Source organism: Triticum aestivum, chromosome 7A (assembly GCF_018294505.1).
Source record: "Triticum aestivum cultivar Chinese Spring chromosome 7A, IWGSC CS RefSeq v2.1, whole genome shotgun sequence".
Classification (NCBI taxonomy): Eukaryota; Viridiplantae; Streptophyta; class Magnoliopsida; order Poales; family Poaceae; genus Triticum; species Triticum aestivum.
Genome location: NC_057812.1, coordinates 76815610 through 76840691, shown reverse-complemented (window position 1 = coordinate 76840691; position 25082 = coordinate 76815610).

Below are 25082 nucleotides of genomic sequence, written 5' to 3'. Positions count from 1 at the left end.
GGTCCGGGCCGCTTCATCCCACGATGCCGCCGAATCAAGATAAGACTAGTAACGGCAAGTAAATTGACAAAATCGACGCCCACAACAACTTGTGTTCTCCTCGTGCATAGAAACTACGCATAGACCTAGCTCATGATGCCACTGTTGGGGATCGTAGCAGAAATTTAAAATTTTCTACGCATCACCAAGATCAATCTATGGAGTAATCTAGAAACGAGGGGAAGGGGAGTGCATCTACATACCCTTGTAGATCGCTAAGCGGAAGCGTTGCAAGAACGTGGATGAAGGAGTCGTACTTGCAGTGATTCAGATCGCGGTTGATTCCGATCTAAGCGCCGAACAACGGCGCCTCCGCGTTCAACACACGTGCAGCCCAGTGACGTCTCCCATGCCTTGATCCAGCAAGGGGAGAAGGAGAGGTTGGGGAAGACTCCATCCAGCAGCAACACGACGGCGTGGTGGTGAAGGAGGAGCGTGGCAATCCTGCAGGGCTTCGCCGAGCACCTCGGGAGAGGAGGAGGACTTGGGAGCAGGGGAGGGCTGCGCCAGAACTTGGGTGCGGCTGCCCTCCCACCCCCCACATATATATAGGGGCAAGGGAGGGGGGACCGGCCCCCTCAGATCCAATCTGAGGAGGGGGCGGTGGCCAGGGGGGTTGCCTTGCCCCCCAAGGCAAGGTGGCGCCCCTCTTTAGGGTTCCCCAAACCCTAGGCGCATGGGCCCTAGGGGGGAGGCGCCCAGCCCACTAAGGGGCTGGTACCTCTCCACACACAGCCCATAGGGCCCTCCGGGGCAGGTGGACCCTCCCGGTGGACCCCCGGAACCCCTTCGGTGGTCCCGGTACAATACCGGTAACCCCCGAATTATTCCGGTAACCGTATGATGACTTCCCATATATAAATCTTTACCTCCGGACCATTCCGGAACTCCTCGTGACGTCCGGGATCTCATTCGGGACTCCAAACAACATTCGGTGACCACGTACATCTATTCCCTATAAACCTAGCGTCATCGAACCTTAAGTGTGTAGACCCTACGGGCTCGGGAGTCATGCAGACATGGCCGAGACAACTCTCCGGTCAATAACCAACAGCGGGATCTGGATACCCATGTTGGCTCCCACATGCTCCACGATGATCTAATCGGATGAACTACGATGTCAAGGATTCAATCAATCCCGTATACAATTCCCTTTGTCTATCGATACGATACTTGCCCAAGATTTGATCGTCGGTATCCCGATACCTTGTTCAATCTCGTTACCGGCAAGTCTCTTTACTCGTTCCGTAACACATCATCCCATGATCAACTCCTAGGTCACATTGTGCACATTATGATGATGTCCTACCCAGTGGGCCCGGAGATACCTCTCCATTACACGGAGTGACAAATCCCAGTCTCGATTCGTGCCTACCCAACAGACACTTTCGGAGATACCCGTAGTGCACCTTTATAGCCACCTAGTTACGTTGTGACATTTGGCACACCCAAAGCACTCCTATGGTATCCGGGAGTTGCACAATCTCATGGTCTAAGGAAATGATACTTGACATTAGAAAAGCTTTAGCATACGAACTACACGATCTTGTGCTAGGCTTAGGATTGGGTCTTGTCCATCACATCATTCTCCTAATGATGTGATCCCGTTATCAACGACATCCAATGTCCATGGTCAGGAAACCATAACCATCTATTGATTAATGAGCTAGTCAACTAGAGGCTTACTAGGGACATGGTGTTGTCTATGTATCCACACATGTATCTGAGTTTCCTATCAATACAATTCTAGCATGGATAATAAACGATTATCATGAACAAGGAAATATAATAATAACCAATTTATTATTGCCTCTAGGGCATATTTCCAACGATGTATATATAAAAAAGGACGCGATTGCAAAATGACAGGATCATTGTATGTTTGCCAGGGGCCATGACCGAGGTGGTGACCCTAAAGCAAGCGCTGACCAAGGCCGAAGATACAGCGGCCAAGGAGTGCACCGAGTGAGAGAAGCATGAGGCTCGGGTGGGCGAGGTGCAGCAAGAGCTCCAGGCTCTTGTGGCGAAGCACGAGGCGTTGGAGCTTGACTCCAAGACGCTAGAGTCTGAGCTTGCCGCGGCCCTCGAGAGTGTAAAAAGTGCCAAGGCCGAAGCCCAAAAGGCCCTCCAAGAGATCGACGCAATGAAGAAGATAGCGACAGGTAAGGCTTTCTATATGCAAAGCAAGCATGTAAAAGTAAATTACCGATTACTTACCCGGATCCGGAGCTCTTCAGGAGCATTCGCAGATTTGCCCCGCAGTGTGTCCGATGCCGCACAATTTTACCAGGCCAAGGACGGAAGCTCGACGAAGAAGTTGTTCTGGTCTCAGTATGCCGAGGCCGAACATCCGGTGCTAGTGAGCGACCAGCTGAAGTAGATGGTCGAGCTACATACGGCGGCCGATCAGGCCATGAAGAGCTTTATAGTCCGGCTGTGGCCTGGCGATGCCCTTCTGAACAGCTTCTTCGGCCTGGTGAGGTGGCTTGTGGATGCCTGCCCGCGGCTGGTGGTCGTCAAGCGATCTGTCTGCATTGAAGGTGCACGCCGGGCTTTTGCTCGTGTGAAATTGCAGTGGGTCAAGCTAGACGCCGTGAAGCTAATCAAGGAGGGGCTGCCAGAGGGCAAGGAGCACCGCCACCCCGAGATGTACTACGAGGGTGTTCTGCCGGGTGCCCGTCTTATCGCGAATGAGTGTTCAAAGGATGTAATATTTGAGTGAACTTGCTCGTGTGATCCTATATGATGAAAACTTGTTTCATATGCGCTATGCAACACTTGTGTGAATTTAAAACATTACCTTCTGTTTGGCCGTTTATCCAATTTGAGAGATGGCTAGTCCTCGGCTTCTGCCCCCATGCCACGAGTGCTGGGGTGTACGGGATAAACCTGAGCACTCTTGTTCCCATATTTGGGTCCTTCGAGGGATGTGCTCAGCACAATGAACAACGAAACCGGACTAATAATGCTTTATCACTCTCACTTAGCCATAGAATTCTATAATTTTAAATTTCGGTGAAGCCTCTGGTATTCGGAAGGCCGAATTCGGGGCGTGATACACGCCTGTAAGCTGGACAGGGCAGGCCCCTCGCCCTAAGCGGCATAAGTCTTTAGGGACTCGAAAAAACCTCGCCGAACAGCGACCAGTCTCTCGCCTTATCATGACAGTCACTTTTATCTTTCTCTACTGAGGTGCTAAGCCCGGTAGAACCGGGGCACAATCGCAGTAGTTCTCCTAGCGCTACCTTAGCCGATAGAGCGGAACGTAAGGTACCAAAACATAGGAGCCGGGCAAACCCAACATTTGACCAAAGACATGATTCGGAGCTGATGCATATAATGCTATAAGTTCGGGGTGCCGCACTTGTGAAAGCATTCGGACTTTTCACACCGCATTGTGGGGTACGTAAGCCCCTGGTGTATTGGCCATACCAGAGTGTACGGTTGCAAGGCGTCATTAATGAACACACACACACACATACACACACACACACACACACATATACATATATATATAACAAAAATGCAATAATAGTCGTAATGTCATGCATTGTTTTTTAAAAATTGCGTTAAAGCGGAGTGATACAGATAGTGCGATAAGCAAAGAGTAGGACTATGTCCCTTCCAAGGGCAAGCTAAGGAATGATATTAAATTGAATATTTCACTAGTTACTGTAATCAACCTGGGAATTCCGTGGTATAATGTAGCTGTCTGCCTCCTTGGTTGCTGCATCATGTCTTCGGCAATAGTGCTGCCGGACAGTGTTTCCAGAGATTAAGGTCCTGAAAGAAAAAGAAAAATAACCAAACGGGAAGCCCCTCGTGTGGTTTAGGCCGTGTTTTGGGGCGTGCCGTAGTTGTGCCCCCCTCCCCACTTGTGCCCATGGTATTTTTAATGCATAATTATGTGCGCGCGGCACGAATATCACCGTTGGGCTGGGATTGGGGTGGCCGCCGTATTGCTACGCGAGCTCAGATCGCGCCAGGCGGTCTATTTGCCGATTGCCTCGAGCGCGCTTGAAGGAGTCCGGGCTTTGAAGTGCCGAACTGGTTAATTGCCTTGAGAGCTGCTTTCCACTTCTGCTGCGAGGGCCGTGGTGTGCTCCTCTGTTCGGAGAGAGCGCTCTGTGTTTCCATTGACTGTAATAACTCCGCGAGGTCCTGGCATCTTGAGCTTGAGGTATGCATAATGCGGTACTGCATTGAATCTAGCGAATGCGGTTCGCCCGAGCAGCGCGTGATAACCACTGCGGAACGGGACTATATCGAAGATTAACTCTTTGCTTCGGAAATTATCTGGGGATCCGAAGACCACTTTCAGTGTAACTAAGCTTGTGCAATGGGCCTCTACACCTGGAATGACGCCCTTAAGGGTCGTTTTTGTGGGTTTGATCCTTGAGGGGTCTATACCCATTTTGCGCATTGTGTCCTGATAAAGCAGGTTCAGGCTGCTACCGCCGTCCATAAGGACTCGAGTGAGGTGAAATCCGTCGATGATTGGGTCTAGGACTAGTGCGGCGAATCCGCCATGACGGATACTAGTGGGGTGGTCCCTGCGATCGAAGGTGATCGGACAGGAGGACCAAGGGTGGAACTTTGGGGAGACTGGCTCCAACGCATATACGTCCCTGAGCGCACGCTTCCGCTCCCTCTTGGGGATGTGGGTTGCGTATATCATGTTCACCGTCCGCACTTGTGGGGGAAACCTCTTCTGTCCTCCAGTGTGCGGCTGCCGGGGTTCCTCCTCGTCATCGCTATGCGGCCCCTTGTCTTGTTTTCGGCAATTAACTTGCTGGCCTGCTTGAACACCCAACAATCCCTGTTGGTGTGATTGGCTGGCGTGTCTGGGGTGCCGTGTATTTGACACGAGCAATTGAGTATACGGTCCAAGCTGGACGGACCCGGCGTACTTTGTTTGAATGGATTTTTCCGCTGACCGGGTTTGGAGCCTTTGAATCCGGCATTGACTGCCGTATCCTTAGTATTTTCGCTGTTAAAGCAGTGCTTATGCTTGTTGCGACGTGACCTGCTATTTCCGTCCTTGGTATCTGAGGTACCATGGTTCTTTGATATGTTATTACTGCGAGCCAGCCAGGTGTCTTCTCCCGCACAAAAGTGGGTCATGAGTGTCGTGAGAGCTGCCATAGATTCCGGCTTTTCCTGACCAAGGTGCCGGGCTAGCCACTTGTCTCGGATGTTGTGCTTGAAAGCCTCTAAGGCCTCCGCATCCGGATAGTCGACGATTTGATTTTTCTTTGTAAGGAACCGAGTCCAGAATTGCCTGGCCGACTCTTCTGGTTGCTGAATTATGTGGCTCAAATCATCGGCGTCTGGTGGTCGCACATAAGTGCCCTGAAAGTTGTCGAGGAATGCGGCTTCCAGATCTTCCCAACAGCTAATGGAGTCCGCTGGCAAGCTGTTAAGCCAATGCCACGCTGGTCCTTTGAGCTTTAGTGGGAGGTATTTGATGGCGTGTAAGTCATCGCCGCGGGGCATGTGGATGTGGAGGAGGAAGTCCTCAATCCATACTGCGGGATCTGTTGTGCCGTCGTATGATTCAGTATTTACAGGTTTGAAACCTTCTGGGAATTGATGTTCCATTACATCGTTTGTGAAGCATAAGGGGTGTGCGGCACCTCTGTATTGGGCTATATCGCGACGCAGCTCGAATGAGTCTTGCCCGCTGTGTTCAGCCCGGCCGGATTTGCTTTTACTGTATCCGGCGTGATGTTTGTCCTCTCGCAGTGTGGTGCGCCCTCATGATCCGTAGATCGATCTTGAATGCTTTGCCTTGTCGTCCAATATGTCTCGCAGGTCTGGCGTATCTCCCCATGCCTTTTTATTTGAATGGCGTTGGGGTGGAGGCTGAGCTTTTGGCTGGAATGCCTCTATATCGCGGCCACGAGGTGGCCGATCAGCCGTATCATACGCTTCTTCCTCCCGTCAGGGTAGTAACCTGCGCCTTGGGTAACTCTTGGAGGGGCGCTCGAGTTTATATTCCTCGGCCGCGAGGACTTCAGTCCATTTGTCAGCTAGCAGATCTTGATCAGCTTGAAGCTGCTGCTGCTTTTTCTTCAGGCTATTTGCCGTGGCCATAAGCCGATGCTTGAAGCGCTCTTGTTCGACGGGATTCTCTGGTACAGCGAATTCATCGTCACTGAGGCTTGCCTTGTCTTCGGAGGGGGGCATGTGATTTTCATCCTCCTCCTCTCCGTCTGCCACTCTCTCAGGAGAGCTGGCTCCTCCGTCCTCCTGCTCTAAATCTTGCTGGAGGGGTTTGTTGTTTTCTTCGGCACTATCCGGAGTGTGATTATCTCCTGTGCCGGTATCACAACTTTTGCTGTGGCGGGACTTAGAGCGGCGCCGCTGATGCCGGCGTTTGGTTTGCTTCTTGGAGGGGTCATCCTCCGCTATCCCGTCGCCATTGCCTTCTTTGGGTGTATCCACCATGTATATGTCATTTGACGGGGTGGCTTTCCAGTGCCCTATAGGTGCTAGTTCGTGTTCGTCTCCTACATCGTCGTCCATACCGTCGATGTCTTCGGAGTCGAAGTCGAGCATGTCGGTTAAATCATCGACAGTGGCTACGAAGTGGGTGGTGGGTGGGCGTCGAATTTCTTTGTCGTCCGCATCCCAATCCTGTTGGCCATAATCCAGCCAGGGCTCTCCTGACAAAGAGAGAGACCTTAGTGAATTCAGAATGTCGCCAAAGGGCAAGTGCTGGAAGATATCCGTGGCGGTGAATTCCATGATCGGCGCCCAATAGGATTCGATTGGTAGGGGCGCGGATGGTTCGGAGTCCGGAAAGGAGTCCGGCACCTTAGAGTCACGGGCTGCGCAGAGGGTTAGGCTGGTGTTCGGCTTGATCGCCGTTGAGACTGCAGCCCCTGAGGCGGTGTCTAACCACCCGTCCTCGACTGGCGCAGTTGGCTCCGAGCTAAGGGTCGGAGCTGATGCGGCGCAACCTCTGGGGTACTGTTCGGCGGCAGAGCTAGGTCATACCCATTGCGACAGTGCGGCGCGCCTGGCTGTGGCTCGAATCCATCGAAGATCAAGTCTCCGCGGATGTCGGTCGTGTAGTTCAAACTTCCAAATCTGACCTGATGGCCAGGGGCGTAGCTTTCAATCTGCTCCAGATGGCCAAGAGAATTAGCCCGTAGTGCAAAGCCACCAAATACGAAGATCTCTCCGGGGAGAAAAGTCTCAACCTGGACCGCATCGCTATCGATGATAGTAGGAGGCATCAAGCCTAACGGCGACGACACAGAGGAACTCTCAATGAAAGCACCAATGTCGGTGTCAAAACTGGCGGATCTCGGGTAGGGGGTCCCGAACTGTGCATCTAGGCCGGATGGTAACAGGAGGCAGGGGACACGATGTTTTACCCAGGTTTGGGCCCTCTTGATGGAGGTAAAACCCTATGTCCTGCTTGATTAATATTGATGATATGGGTAGTACAAGAGTAGATCTACCATGAGATTAGAGAGGCTAAACCCTAGAAGCTAGCCTATGGTATGATTGTATGTTATGGTTGTTGTCCTACGGACTAAAACCCTTCGGTTTATATAGACACCGGAGAGGGTTAGGGTTACACAAGGTCGGTTACAAATGAGGAGATATCCATATCCGTATTTCCTAGCTTGCCTTCCACGCCAAGTAGAGTCCCATACGGACATGAGACGAAGTCTTAAATCTTGTATCTTCATAGTCTAATAGTCCGGCCAATGGAGATAGTCCGGCTGTCCAGATACCCCCTAATCCAGGACTCCCTCAGATCCCATCTCAGATTTCATGGTCTCAAGCCATTTTGCGGAATCTGGGCTCATTATCGCTTCCACATAGTTCGTAGGTTCTCGTTGGTCTATTAACACGACTTCCAGAATAGGATTACCATACCACTCTGGTGCGGACCGTACCCTGGTTGACCTACGAGGTTCAGTAGTAACTTGATCTGAAGTTTCATGATCATCATCACTAGCTTCCTCACTAATTGGTGTAGGAATCACTGGAACTGATTTCTGTGATAAACTACTTTCCAATTCGGGAGAAGGTACAGTTACCTTATTAAGTTCTACTTTCCTCCCACTCACTTTTTCGAGAGAAACTCCTTCTCTAGAAAGGATCCATTCTTAGCAACTAAATATCTTGCCTTCGGATCTGTGATAGAAAGTCTACCCAACAGTTTCTTTTGGGTATCCTATGAAGACGCACTACTCCGATTTTGGGTTCGAGCTTATCAGTTTGAAACCTTTTCACATAAGCATCGCAACCTCAAACTTTAAGGAACGACAGCTTTGGTTTCTTGCCAAACCATAGTTCATACGGTGTCATCTGAACGGATTTAGATGGTGCCCTATTTAACGTGAATGCAACTGTCTCTAATGCATAACCCCAAAATGATAGCGGTAAATCAGTAAGAGACATCATAGATCGCGCCATATCTAGTAAAGTGCGATTATGACGTTCGGACACACCATTATGCTGTGGTGTTCCAGGTGGCGTGAATTGCGAAACTATTCTGCATTGTTTCAAATGAAGACCAAACTCGCAACTCAAATATTCTCCTCCACGACAAGATCGCAGAAAGTTTATTTTCTTGTTACAATGATTTTCCACTTCACTCTGAAATTCTTTGAACTTTTCAAATGTTTCAGATGTATGTTTCATCAAGTAGATATGCCCATATCTTCTCAAATCATCTGTGAAGGTCAGAAAATAACGATACCCATCGCGAGCCTCAACACTTATCAGATCGCATACATCAGTATGTATTGTTTCCATTAAGTCAGTTGCTCGCTCCATTGTTCCGGTAGAACGGAGTCTTAGTCATCTTGTGTTTGGGAACGTAGTAATTTCAAAAAATTCCTACACACACAGGATCATGGTGATGCATAGCAACGAGAGGGGAGAGTGTGTCTACGTACCCTCGTAGACCGAAAGCGGAAGTGTTAGCACAATGTGGTTGATGTAGTCGTACGTCTTCACGATCCGACCAATCCAAGTACCAAACGCACGGCACCTCCGAGTTCAGCACACGTTCAACTCGATGACGTCCCACGAACTCCGATCCAGCAGAGCTTCACGGGAGAGTTTCATCAGCACAACAGTGTGATGATGGTGATGATGATGCTACCGCCGCAGGGCTTCGCCTAAGCACCGCTACGATATAATCAAGGTGGATTATGGTGGAGGGGGGCACCGCACATGGCTGGAATAGATCAATAGATCAACTTGTGTGTCTAGAGGTGCCCCCCATCCACATATATAAAGGAGCAAGGGGGGAGGCCGGACGGCCCTTGTAGGCGTGCCAGGAGGAGGAATCCTCCTCCTAGTAGGAGTAGGATTCCCCTCTTTTCTACTCCTATTAGGAGGGGGAAAGAAAGGGGGAGAGGGAGAAGGAAAGGGGGGCGCCGCCCCCCCTCTCCTAGTCCAATTCAGACCAGAGGGGAGGGGCGTGCAGCCTGCCCCAGGCCAGCCCTCACACTCTCCACTAAGGCCAATAAGGCCCACTATTTCTCCCCCGGGGGGGGGGGGGTCCGGTAACCCTCCGGCACTCCGGTTTTCTCCGAAACCATCCGGAACACTTCCGATGTCCGAATATAGTCGTCCAATATATTGATCTTTACGTCTCGACCATTTCGAGACTCCTCGTCATGTCCGTGATCATATCCGGGACTCCGAACTACCTTCGTTACATCAAAACAAAAACTCATAATACCGATCGTCACCAAACTTTAAGCGTGGGGACCCTACGGGTTCGAGAACTATGTAGACATGATCGAGACACATTTCCGGTCAACAACCAACATCGGAACCTGGATGTTCATATTGGCTCCCACATGTTCTACGAAGATCTTTGTCGTTCAAACCGCATAACAACATACGTTGTTCCCTTTGTCATCGATATGTTACTTGCCCAAGATTCGATCATCGGTATCTCAATACCTAGTTCAATCTCGTTACTGGCAAGTCTCTTTACTCGTTCCGTAATACATCATCCCGCAACTAACTCAATAGTTACAATGCTTGCAAGGCTTATAGTGATGTGCATTATCGAGTGGGCCCAGAGATACCTCTCCGACAATCGGAGTGACAAATCCTAATCTTGATTTATGCCAACTCAACAAGTACCATCGAAGACACCTGTAGCGCACCTTTATAATCACCCAGTTACGTTGTGACGTTTGGTAGCACACAAAGTGTTCCTCCGGTAATCAGGAGTTGCATAATATCATAGTCATAGTAACATGTCTAAGTCATGAAGAAACCAATAGTAGAAAACTAAACGATCAAGTGCTAAGCTAACGGAATGGGTCAAGTCAATCACATCATTCTCCTAATGATCTGATCCCATTAATCATATGACAACTCATGTCTATGGTTAGGAAACTTAACCATCTTTGATTAATGAGCTAGTCAAGTAGAGGCATACTAGTGGCACTCTGTTTGTCTATGTATTCACACATGTACTAAGTTTCCGGTTAATACAATTCTAGCATGAATAATAAACATTTATCATGATATGAGGAAATAAATAATGACTTTATTATTGCCTCTAGGGCATATTTCCTTGAGCTTCCCACTTGCACTAGAGTCAATAATCTAGATTACACAGTAATGATTCTAACACCCATGGAGCCTTGGTGTTGATCATGTTTTGCTCATGAGAGAGGCTTAGTCAACGGGTCTGCAACATTCAGATCCATATGTATCTTGCAAATCTCTATGTCTCCCACCTAGACTTGATCGCGGATGGAATTGAAGCGTCTCTTGATGTGCTTGGTTCTCTTGTGAAATCTGGATTCCTTTGCCAAGGCAATTGCACTAGTATTGTCACAAAAGATTTTCATTGGACCCGATGCACTAGGTATGACACCTAGATAGGATATGAACTCCTTCGTCTAGACACCTTCATTCGCTGCTTCCGAAGCAGCAATGTACTCCGCTTCACACATAGATCCCGCCATGATGCTTTGTTTAGAACTGCTCCAACTGACAGCTCCACCGTTCAATATAAACATGTATCCGGTTTGCGATTTGGAATCGTCCGGATCAGTGTCAAAGCTTGCGTCAACGTAACCATTTACGATAAGCTCTTTGTCACCTCCATAAACGAGAAACATATCCTTAGTCCTTTTCAGGTAATTCAGGATGTTCTTGACCGTTGTCCAGTGATCCACTCCTGGATCACTTTGGTACCTCCCTGCTAAACTAACAGCAAGGCACGCATCAGGTCTGGTACACAGCATTGCATACATGATAGAGCCTATGGCTGAAGCATAGGGATCATCTTTCATTTTGTCTCTATCTTCTACAGTGGTCGGGCATTGAGTCTTACTCAACTTAGCAACTTGTAATACAGGTAATAACCCTTTCTTTGCCTGATCCATTTTGAACTTCTTCAAAACTTTGTCAAGGTATGTGCTTTGTGAAAGTCCAATTAAGCGTCTTGATCTATCTCTATAGATCTTGATGCCCAATATGTAAGCAGCTTCACCGAGGTCTTTCATTAAAAAACTCTTATTCAAATATACTTTTATGCTATCCAAAAATTCTATATCATTTCCAATCAACAATATGTCATCCACATATAATATTAGAAATGCTACAAAGCTCCCACTCACTTTCTTGTAATACAGGCTTCTGCAAAAGTCTATATAAAACCATATGCTTTGATCACACTATCAAAACATTTATTCCAACTCCGAGAGGCTTGCGCCAGTCCATAAATGGATCACTGGAGCTTGCACACTTTGTTAGCACCCTTTGGATCAATAAAACCTTCAGGTTGCATCATATACAACTCTTCTTCCAGAAATCCATTCAGGAATGCAGTCTTTATATCCATTTGCCAAATTTCATAATCATAAAATGCGGCAATAGCTAACATGATTCAGATGGACTTAAGCATCGCTATGGGTGAGAAGGTCTCATCATAGTCAACTCCTTGAACTTGTCAAAAACCTTTCGCAACAAGTCGAGCTTTGTAGACAATAACATTACCATTAGCGTATGTCTTCTTCTTGAAGATCCATTTATTCTTGATGGCTTGCCGATCATCGGGCAAGTCAACCAAAGTCCACACTTTGTTCTCATACATGTATCCCATCTCAGATTTCATGGCCTCTAGCCATTTTGAGGAATCTGGGCTCATCACCGCTTCCTCATAGTTCGTAGGTTAATCATGGTCTAGTAACATGACCTCCAGAACAGGATTACCGTACCACTCTGGTGCGGATCTTACTCTGGTTGACCTATGAGGTTCGGTAGTAATTTGATCTAAAGTTTCATGATCATCATCATTATCATCCTCACTAATTGGTGTAGGTGTCACAGGAACCGGTTTCTGTGATGAACTACTTTCCAATAAGGGAGCAGGTACAGTTACCTCATCAAGTTCTACTTTCCTCTCACTCACTTCTTTCGAGAGAAACTCCTTGTCTAGAAAGGATCCATTCTTAGCAACAAAATTCTTGCCTTTGGATCTGTGATAGAAGGTGTACCCAACTCTTTCTTTTGGGTATCCTATGAAGACACATTTTTCCGATTTGGGTTCGAGCTTATCGGGTCGAAGCTTTTTCACATAAGCGTCGCAGCCCCAAACTTTAAGAAACGACAACTTTGGCTTCTTGCCAAACCACAGTTCATAAGGAGTCATCTCAGCGGATTTAGATGGTGCCCTATTTAACGTGAATGTAGTCGTCTCTAAAGCATAACCCCAAAATGATAGCGGTAAATCAGTAAGAGACATCATAGATCACACCATATCTAGTAAAGTACGATTACGACATTCAGACACACCATTACGCTGTGGTGTTCCGGGTGGCGTGAGTTGCGAAACTATTCCGCATTGTTTCAAATGAAGACTAAACTCATAATCAAATATTCTCCTCCACGATCAGATCGTAGAAACTTTATTTTCTTGTTACGATGATTTTCCACTTCACTCTGAAATTCCTTGAACTTTTCAAATGTTTCAGACTTATGTTTCATCAAGTAGATATACCCATATCTGCTCAAATCATCTGTGGAGGTGAGAAAAAACGATATCCGCCGCGAGCCTCAATATTCATCGGGACACATACATCAGTATGTATGATTTCCAACAATTCTGTTGCTCGCTCCATAGTTCCGGAGAATGGCATTTTAGTCATCTTGCCCATGAGGCACGGTTCGCAATTACCAAGTGATTCATAATCAAGTGATTCCAAAAGTCCATCAGAATGGAGTTTCTTCATGTGCTTTATACCAATATGACCTAAACGATAGTGCCACAAATAAGTTGCACTATCATTATCAACTCTGCATCTTTTAGCTTCAATACTATGAATATGTGTATCTCCACTATCGAGATTCAAAAAGAATAGACCACTCTTTAAGGGTGCATGACCATAAAAGATATTACTCATATAAATAGAACAACCATTATTTTCTGATTTAAATGAATAACCGTCTCACATCAAACAAGATCCAGATATAATGTTCATGCTCAACGCTGGCACCAAATAACATTTATTCAGGTCTAATACTAATCCCGGAGGTAGATGTAGAGGTAGCATGCCAACCGCGATAACATCTCCTTTGGAACCATTTCCCACGCGCATCGTCGCCTCGTCCTTTGCCAATCTTCGCTTAATCCGTAGTCCCTGTTTCGAGTTGCAAATATTAGCAACAGAACCAGTATCAAATACCCAGGCACTACTGCGAGAATTAGTAAGGTACAAATCAATAACATGTATATCACATATACCTTTGTTCACCTTGCCATCCTTCTTATCCGCCAAATACTTGGGGCAGTTCCGCTTCTAGTGACCAGTCTATTTGCAGTAGAAGCATTCAGTCTCAGGCTTAGGTCCAGACTTGGGTTTCTTCTCTTGAGAAGCAACTTGTTTGCCATTCTTCTTGAAGTTCCATTTCTTCTTCCCTTTACCCTTTTTCTTGAAACTGGTGGTCTTGTTAACCATCAACACTTGATGCTCCTTCTTGATTTGAACCTCCGCAGCCTTTAGCATTACGAAGAGCTCGGGAATTGTCTTATGAATCCCTTGCATGTTATAGTTCATCATGAAGCTTTTGTAGCTTGGTGGCAGTGATTGAAGAACTCTGTCAATGACACTATCAACAAGAAGATTAACTCCCAGTTGAGTCAAGTGGTTATGGTACCCAGAAATTCTGAGTATATGTTCACTGACAGAACTATTCTCCTCCATCTTGCAGCTGTAGAACTTATTGGAGACTTGATATCTCTCAATCCGGGCATTTGCTTGAAATATTAACTTCAACTCCTGAAACATCTCATATGCTCCATGACGTTCAAAACAGCGTTGAAGTCCCGGTTCTAAGCTGTAAAGCATGGCACACTGAACTGTCGAGTAGTCATCAGCTATGCTCTGCCAGACGTTCATAACATCTAGTGTTGCTCCTACAGCAGGTTTGGCACCTAGTTGTGCTTCCAGGACGTAATTCTTCTGTGCAGCAATGAGGATAATCCTCAAGTTATGGACCCAGTCCGTGTAATTGCTACCATCATCATTCAACTTTGCTTTCTCAAGGAACACATTAAAATTCAGCGGAACAACAACATGGGCCATCTATCTACAACATCATAGACATGCAAAAATACTATCAGGTACTAAGTTCATGATAAATTAAAGTTCATTTAATCAAATTATTAAAGAACTCCCACTTAGATAGACATCCCTCTAATCATCTAAGTGATCATGTGATCCATATCAACTAAACCATGTCCGATCATCACGTGAGATGGAGTAGTTTTCAATGGTGAACATCACTATGTTGATCATATCTTCTATATGATTCACGCTCGACCTTTCGGTCTCTAGTGTTCTGAGGCCATATCTGCATATGCTAGGCTCGTCAAGTTTAACCCGAGTATTCTGCATGTGCAAAACTGGTTTGCACCCGTTGTATATGAACGTAGAGCTTATCACACCCGATCATCACGTGGTGTCTCAACACGACGACCTTTCGCAATGGTGCATACTCAAGGAGAACACTTGTACCTTGAAATTTAGTGAGAGATCATCTTATAATGCTACCGTCGATCTAAGCAAAATAAGATGCATAAACATCACATGCAATCAATATAAGTGATATGATATGGCCATCATCATCTTGTGCTTGTGATCTCCATCTCCGAAGCACCATCATGATCACCATTGTCACCGGCGCGACACCTTGATCTCCATCACAGCATCGTTTTCGTCTCGCCAAATATTGCTTCTCTGACTATCGCTACCACTTAGTGATAAAGTGAAGTCATTACAGGGCGATTGCATTGCATACAATAAAGCGACAACCATATGGCTCCTGCCAGTTGCCGATAACTCGGTTACAAAACATGATCATCTCATACAATAAAATATTATCATGTCTTGACCATATCACATCACAACATGCCCTGCAAAAACAAGTTACACGCCCTCTACTTTGTTGTTGCAAGTTTTACGTGGCTGCTACGGGATGAGCAAGAACCGTTCTTACCTACGCATCAAAACCACAACGATAGTTTGTCAAGTTAGTGCTGTTTTAATCTTCTCAAGGACCGGGCGTAGCCACACTCGATTCAAATAAAGTTGGAGACACTAACACCCGCCAGCCACCTGTGTGCAAAGCATGTCGGTAGAACCAGTCTCGCGTAAGCATACGCGTAATGTCGGTTCGGGCCACTTCATCCAACAATACCGCCGAACCAAAGTGTGACATGCTGATACGTCTCCGTCGTATCTATAATTTTTTATTGTTCCATGCCAATATTATTCAACTTTCATATACTTTTGGCAACTTTTTATACTATTTTTGGGACTAACATATAGATCCAGTGCCCAGTGCCAGTTCCTGTCTGTTGCATGTTTTTGGTTTCGCAGAATATTCATATCAAACGGAGGTCAAACGGGGTAAAAACGGATGGAGCTTATTTTTGCAAAATATGGAAAATTCGGAAGGAAAATCAACGCGAACCAATGCCCGAGGTGGTCACGAGGCAGGGGGCGCCCCCCCTTAGGGCGCGCCCCCTACCCTCATGAGCCCACCGTAACGCGGTTGATGCTCTTCTTTTGCCGCAAGAAAGCTAATATTCGGAAAAAAATCATGGCGAAGGTTTCAGGACAATCAGAGTTACAGATCTCCATATATACATGAAACAGTGAAACAGAGCCAGAACAGATCGCAGAACCAGAGAGAAAGGAAGAGATAGATCCAATCTCGGAGGGGCTCTCACCCCTCCCATGCCATGGAGGCCAAGGACCAGAGGGGAAACCCTTCTCCAATCTAGGGAGGAGGTCAAGGAAGAAGAGGAAGAAGGGGGCCCCTCTCCCCCTCTCCTCCGGTGGCGCCGGAATGCCGCCGTGGCCATCATCATCATCACCGCGATCTTCACCAACACCTCCGCCATCTTCACCAACATCTCCATCACCTTCCCCCCTCTATCTATAGCGGTCCACTCTCCCGCAACCCGCTGTACCCTATACTTGAACATGGTGCTTTATGCTTCATATTATTATCCAATGATGTGTTACCATCCTATGATGCCTGAGTAGATTTTTGTTGTCCTATCGGTGGTTGATGAATTGCTATGATTGATTTAATTTGCTTGTGGTTATGTTGCTGTCCTTTGGTGCCCATCATATGATTGCGCGCGTGGATCACACCCTAGGGTTAGTTGTATGTTGATAGGACTATGTATTGGAGGGCAAGAGTGACAGAAGCTTCAACCTAGCATAGAAATTAATGCATACGGGATTGATGGGGGACCAATTTATCTTAATGCTATGGTTGGGTTTTACCTTAATGAACGTTAGTAGTTGCGGATGCTTGCTAATAGTTCCAATCATAAGTGCATAGAATTCGAAGTCAGGGATGACATGCTAGCAGTGGCCTCTCCGACATAATACTTGCTATCGGTCTAGTAAAGTAGTCAATTGCTTAGGGGCAATTCCGCAACTCCTACCACCACTTTTCCACACTCGCTATATTTACTTTATTGTTTCTTTATCTAAACAGCCCCTACTTCTTATTTACATACTCTTTATTATCTTGCAAACCTATCCAACAACACCTACAAAGTACTTCTAGTTTCATACTTGTTCTAGGTAAAGCGAACGTCAAGCGTGCGTAGAGTTGTATCGGTGGTCGATAGAACTTGAGGGAATATTTGTTCTACCTTTAGCTCCAAGTTGGGCTCGACACTCTTACTTATCGAAAACTGTTGCGATCCCCTATACTTGTGGGTTATCAAGACCTTTTTCTGGCGCCGTTGCTGGGGAGCAATAGCATGGGGTGAATATTCTCGTGTCTGCTTGTTTGATTTATCACTAAGTAATTTTTATTTGCTGTTCTTAGCTGTTCTCTATCTTTAGTTATGGATATGGAACATGAAATACCAAAAAAATTAGGTGTAGTTGCTACTCATGGAGATGGGGAACCTACTAAAACCCTCGATGCTGGTTATGTGAAAAATATTATGTAGTACTTTAATAATCCTGAGAAAACCCCATTCAATTATGTAATGGGAGTAACGTTGGATCAACGTGAATACTTTAGGGATTATCGCTTGACACAAAAAGGGAAACTATTATGGGATCAAATATATATATTGAAGTCGTATGCTAGACAACTATGATCGGAATTTGATTATCCTTGTTGCTCTAGGATGAATTCTCCACACCTCCCCTTTTAATGCAAATTTAGATAAATGAAACCTTGGCTTCTTATGCTAGAGGTATATATGATTACTATGATGTGGAACAAATAGAAGAATTTGTTGCTTTTATGGGTGCTTATGAAATTGAATCTATGTTTAAAGAGTTTGATGATATTGATGATGCTTGTTATAGATCTGAAAATTTAGATATCCTCAAATATTGCTATGAGAATTATGAATATAATTATGAAAATAATCCACTTATTAAGAAAGTCTCCGCTGTCCAAGAAGAGACTAATATTTTGCAGGAATCTATGGAAGAAGAAGTTGATGACACTGTGAGCTCATTGGATGAAAAAGATGAGGAGGAGAGCGAAGAACAAAAGGAGGAAGAGCGGATTGATCACCCATGCCCACCTTCTAATGAGAGTAACTCTTCAACTCATACATTGTTTAATTCCCCTTCGTGCTTACCGAAGGATGATTGCTATGATGACTGTTATGATCCCTATGATTCTTTTGAAATATCCCTTTATGATGATGCTTGCTATGCTTATGGCCAAGATGCCAATATGAATTATGCTTATGGAGATGAACTTGCTATAGTTCCTCATGTTAAACATGAAATTGTTGCTATTGCACCCACACATGATAGTCCTATTATCTTTTTGAATTCTCCCGATTATACTATATCGGAGAAGTTTGCACTTATTAAGGATTATATTGATGGGTTGCCTTTTACCATTGCACATGACGATTTTGATGAATATAATATTCATGTGCTTGCTGCTCCTACTTGCAATTATTATGAGAGAGGAACTATATCTCCACCTCTCTATGTTTCCAACATGATAAAATTGCAAGAAACTATTTATACTATGCATTGGCCTTTACTAGGTGTGCATGAATTGTTCTTTTATGACATGCCGATGCATAGGAAGAGAGTTAGACTTCGTCATTGCTTGATATATGTTGCTTTGTGCTCACTACTAATTTACAAATCATTGTTAATTAAAATTGGCTTTGATATACCTTGGGATCCGGGTGGATTCACTACTTGAACACTATATGCCTAGCTTAATGGCTTTAAAGAAAGCGCTGCCAGGGAGACAACCTGAAAGTTTTAGAGAGTCATTTATTTCTGTTGAGTGCTTTAATATAGTTTAAAAACAACAAAAATAAAGAGGGGAACCCAAAACTTTTTCAAAAAGGAAAGCGAAAGTGAGAAACACAAGCATTGTTGAAGTGGGAGAACTCCTTGAACTTTGTTCATGCTCACGACAACTTTGTGAATCTTGATTACAGAAACTTTTCAATAAAAATAATTATCCCCTTGTACAATTCCATTTTATTATAAAAATAATGTGCCAAGGTTTGCCTTTAGGATGTTTACATTTGCTTGATGGTTTGTACGGTGCAGGACAGGAACTCTGGCTGTCGTGCGCGATTTTACATTTTTAGCTGGAACGTCAAATGGTTCTGATTCTTTTTGCACTGTCTTTCTATACAAATTTTTTATTTTTCCTAATTTTGGTAGAATTTTTAAAGTATCATAAGTATGGTGAATGTTCAGATTATTACAGACTGTTCTGTTTTAGATAGATTCTGTTTTTGATGCATAGTTTGCTTGTTTTGATGAAACTATCGATTCATATCAGTGGATCAAGCCATGAAAAAGTTACATTACAGTAGACACAATGCAAAAACAAAATATGAATTGGTTTGCAACAGTACTTAGAGTAGTGATTTGCTTTATTATACTAACGGATCTTACCGAGTTTTCTGTTGAACTTTTGTGTGGATGAAGTGTTCAATGATTGAGAAGGTCTCGATGTGAGAAGAAGGAAGAGAGGCAAGCGCTCAAGCTTGGGGATGCCCGAGGCACCCCACGTAAATATTCAAGGAGACTCAAGCGTCTAAGCTTGGGGATGCTGGGGAGGCATCCCCTCTTTCTTCAACAAATATCGGTATGTTTTCGGATTCGTTTTGTTCATGCGATATGTGAAAGTCTTGGAGCGTCTTTTGCATCTAGGTTTTTATTTTTTTATGCACCATGCTGGTATGAGATAGTTCTTGGTTGATTTATAGAATGCTCTTTGCACTTCACTTATATTTTTTGAGTATGGCTTTATAGAATGCTTCATGTGCCTTACTTATATCATTTGAAGTTTGGATTGACTGTTTCTCTTTACTTAGACAACCGCCATCTGCAGAATGCTCTTTTGCTTCACTTATATTTGTTAGAGCGTGGGCATATCTTTTGTAGAAAGAATTAAACTCTCTTGCTTCACTTATATCTATTTAGAGATATGACAGGAACTAGTCATTCACATGGTCAGTCATAAAATCCTACATAAACTTGTAGATCGCTGAATATGATATGTTTGATTCCTTGCAATAGTTTTGTGATATAAAGATGGTGATATTAGAGACATGCTAGTGGGTAGTTGTGGATTGTAGAAATACTTGTGTTGAAGTTTGTGATTCCCGTAGCATGCACGTATGGTGAACCGTTATGTGATGAAGTCGAAGCATGATTTATTTATTGATTGTCTTCCTTATGAGTGGCGGTCGGGGACGAGCGATGGTCTTTTCCTACCAATCTATCCCCCTAGGAGCATGCGCGTAGTACTTTGTTTCGATGACTAATAGATTTTTGCAATAAGTATGTGAGTTCTTTATGACTAATGTTGAGTCCATGGATTATACGCACTCTCACCCTTCCACCGTTGCTAGCCTCTCTAGTGCCGCGCAACTTTCGCCGGTACCATAAACCCACCATATACCTTCCTCAAAACAGCCACCATACCTACCTATCATGGCATTTCCATAGCCATTCCGAGATATATTGCCATGCAACTTCCATCATCATCATATACATGACTTGAGCATTCATTGTCATATTGCTTTGCATGCTCGTAAGATAGCTAGCATGATGTTTTCATGGCTTGCCCGTTTTTTGATGTCATTGCTACGCTAGATCATTGCACATCCCGGTACACCACCGAAGGCATTCATATAGAGTCATATCTTTGTTCTAGTATCGAGTTGTAATATCAAGTTGTAAGTAAATAAAAGTGTGATGATCATCATTATTAGAGCATTGCCCCAGTGAGGAAAGGATGATGGAGACTATGATTCTCCCATAAGTCGGGATGAGACTCCGGACTTTACAAAAAAAATAAAAGAGGCCAAAGAAGCCCAAAAAAAGAGGCCAAAGAAGCCCACCAAAAAAAGAGAAAATAAAAAATGACAGAAAAAGAGAGAAGGGGCAATGTTACTATCCTTTTACCACACTTGTGCTTCAAAGTAGCACCATGTTCTTCATATAGAGAGTCTCTTGAGTTATCACTTTCATATACTAGTGGGAATTTTCATTATAGAACTTGGCTTGTATATTCCGATGATGGGCTTCTTCAAATGCCCGAGGTCTTCATGAGCAAACAAGTTGGATGCACAACCACTTAGTTTCAATTGGAGCTTTCATACAGTTATAGCTCTAGTGCATCCGTTGCATGGCAAAGTACTGTCAGAGGTCTCATGCCTCTTAACACGGGCATGAGTATGAGATACCAATTTCAACTCTTGGAACATCTTATATTCTCCGTGGCATTCAAAACATTTTTGAAGTCCCGGTTCTAAGCCGTAAAGCATGGTGCACTAAACTTTCAAGTAGTCATCATATCGAGCTTGTCAAACGTTCATAGCATCTGCATCTGCTCCTGCAATAGGTCTGTCACCTAGCAGTGCATCAAGGACATAATTCTTCCGTGCAGCAATGAGGATAATCCTCAGATCACGGACCTAGTCTGCATCATTGCTACTATCAACTTTCAACATAGTTTTTTCTCTAGTAACATATCAAAAATAAATGGGGAGCTACATTGCGAGCTATTGATCTACAACATAGTTATGCAAATACTATCAGGACTAAGTTCATGATAAATTAAAGTTCAATTAATCATATTACTTAAGAACTCCCACTTAGATAGACATCCCTCTAATCATCTAAGTGATCACGTGATCCATATCAACTAAACCATGTCCGATCATCACATGAGATAGAGTAGTTTTCAACGGTGAACATCACTATGTTGATCATATCTACTATATGATTCATGCTTGACCTTTCGGTCTCCAGTGTTCCGAGGCCATACCTGCATATGCTAGGCTCGTCAAGTATAACCCGAGTATTCCGCGTGTGCAAAACTGGCTTGCACCTGTTGTATGTGAACGTAGAGCTTATCACGCTCGATCATCACATGGTGTCTCGGCACGATGAACTGTCGCATCGGTGCATATTCAGGGAGAACACTTATACCTTGAAATTTAGTGAGAGATGATCTTATAATGCTACCGTCGAACTAAGAAAAATAAGATGTATAAAAGATAAACATCAGATGCAATCACAAATATGTGACATGATATGGCCATCATCATCTTGTGCCTTTGATCTCCATCTCCAAAGTACTGTCATGATCTCCATTGTTACTGGCATGACACCATGATCTCCATCATCTTGATCTTTTATCAACGTGTTGTCAAATGGTCGTCTCACCAGCTATTGCTTTTGCAACTATTGCTATCGCATAAAGATAAAGTAAATCGATTACATGGCACTTGCATCTTATGCAATAAAGAGACAACCATAAGGCTCCTGCCAGTTGCCGATAACTTTGTTACAAAACGATCATCACATATAATGAAATTTAGCATCATGTCTTGACCATATCACATCACAACATGCCCTGCAAAAACAAGTTAGACGTCCTCTACTTTGTTGTTGCAAGTTTTACGTGGCTGCTTCGGGCTGAGCAAGAACCGTTCTTACCTACGCATCAAAAACCACAACGCAGTATAGTGATTGCTTTTTGATCTTCAGAAAGAACCTTGTTCATTGAATCTGATTCAACTAAAGTTGGAGAAACTGACACCCACCAGCCACCTGTGTGTGAAGCACGTCGGTAGAACCAGTCTCGCATAAGCTTACGCGTAATGTCGGTCTGAGCCATTTCATCCAACAATGCCACTGAATCAAGAATCAACTAGTGACGACAAGCAATATGTATATACCCACGCCCACAACTCCTTTGTGTTCTACTCGTGCGTATAACATCTACGCATAAACCTAGCTCGGATGCCACTGTTGGGGAATGTAGTAATTTCAAAAAATTTCCTATGCACACGCAAGATCATGGTGATGCATAGCAACGAGAGGGGAGAGTTTCGTCCACGTACCCTCGTAGACCATAAGAGGAAGCGTTACGACAACGCGGTTGATGTAGTCATACGTCTTCACGATCCGACCGATCCAAGTACCAAACGTACGACACCTCTGAGTTCAGCACACGTTCAGCTCGGTGACGTCCCACGAACTCCGATCCAGCAGAGCTTCGAGGGAGAGTTCTATCAGCATGATGGCGTGATGGCCGTGATGATGATGCTACTGACGCAGGGCTTCGCCTAAGCACCGCTACAATATGACCGAGGTGGATTATGGTGGGGGGCACCGCACATGGCTAAAAGATCAACTGATCAACTTGTGTGTTCTAGGGTGCCCCCTCCCCACGTATATAAAGGAGGGAGGGAAGGCCGGCCAGCCTCTCTAGGCGCGCCAAGGGGGGAGGAATCCTCCTTCTAGTAGGAGTAGGATTTCCCCTTTCCTAGTCCTACTAGGAGGGGGGAGGAAGGAGAAGGGGGGGAGAAGGAAAGAGGGGGCGAAGCCCCTCCCCTAGTCCAATTAGGACAAGGACCATGGGGGGCGCACGGCCAGCCCTCGTGGCTTCTCCTCTTTTTCCCTTAAAGCCCACTAAGGCCCATATGTACTCCTGTATTCCCATAACTCCCCTGGTACTTCGAAAAATACATGGATAACTCAGAACCTTTCCGATGTCCGAATATAGCCTTCCAATATATCGATCTTTACATGTCGATCATTTCGAGACTCCTCGTCATGTCCGTGATCTCATCCGGGACTCCGAACAACCTTTGATACATCAAATCACATAATCTCTTAATATCAATCGTCACCAAACGTTAACCGTGCGGACCCTACGGGTTCGAGAACTATGTAGACATGACCGAGACATGTCTCCGGTCAATAACCAATAGCGGAACCTGGATGCTCATATTGGCTCCTACATATTCTACGAAGATCTTTATCGGTTAAACCGCATAACGGTATACGTTGTTCCCTTTGTCATCAGTATGTTACTTGCCCGAGATTCGATCGTCGCTATCTCAATACCTAGTTTAATCTCATTACCGGCAAGTCTCTTTACTCGTTCCATAATGCTACATCCCGTAACTAACTCATTAGCTACATTGCTTGCAAGGCTTATAGTGATGTACATTACCGAGAGGGCCCAGAGATACCTCTCCGATAATCGAAGTGACAAATCCTAATCTTGATCCATGCCAATTCAACAAACACCATCGAAGACACCTGTAGAGCACCTTTATAATCACCCAGTTTCGTTGTGACATTTGGTAGCACACAAAGTATTCCTCCGGTATTCGGGAGTTGCATGATCTCATAGTCATAGGAACATGTATAGTTATGGAGAAAGCAATAGCAACAAACTGAACAATCATCGTGCTAAGCTAACGGATGGGTCAAGTCAATCACATCATTCTCTAATGATGTGATCATGTTAATCAAATGAAAACTCATGTCTATGGTTAGGAAACATAACCATCATTGATTCAATGAGCTAGTCAAGTAGAGGCAAACTAGTGACACTCTGTTTGTCTATGTATTCACACATGTACTATGTTTCCGGTTAATATAATTATAGCATGAATAATAAACATTTATCATGATATAAGGAAATATAAATAACAACTTTATTATTGCCTCTAGGGCATATTTTCTTCAGTCTCCCACTAGAGTGAATAATCTAGCTCACATCGTCATGTGATTTAACACGAATAGTTCACATCTTTATGTGATTAGTTCACATCTCCATGTGACTAACACCCAATGGGTTTACTAGAGTCAATAATCTAGTTCACATCGCTATGTGATTAACACCCAAAGAGTGATCATGTTTTGCTTATGAGAGAAATTTAGTGAACGCGGGTCTACCACATTCAGAGCCGTATGTATTTTGCAAATTTTCTATGTCTACAATGCTTTGCATGGAGCTACTCTAGCTAATTGCCCCCACTTTCAATATGTATCTAGATCGAGACTTAGAGTCATCCAGATCGGTGTCAAAGCTTGCATCGATGTAACTCTTTACGATGAACTCTTTGTCACCTCCATAACCGAAAACATTTCCTTATTCCACTAAGGATATTTTTGACCGCAGTCTAGTGATCCACTCCTGGATCACTATTGTACGCTCTTGCCAAACTTATGGTGAGGTACATAATAGGT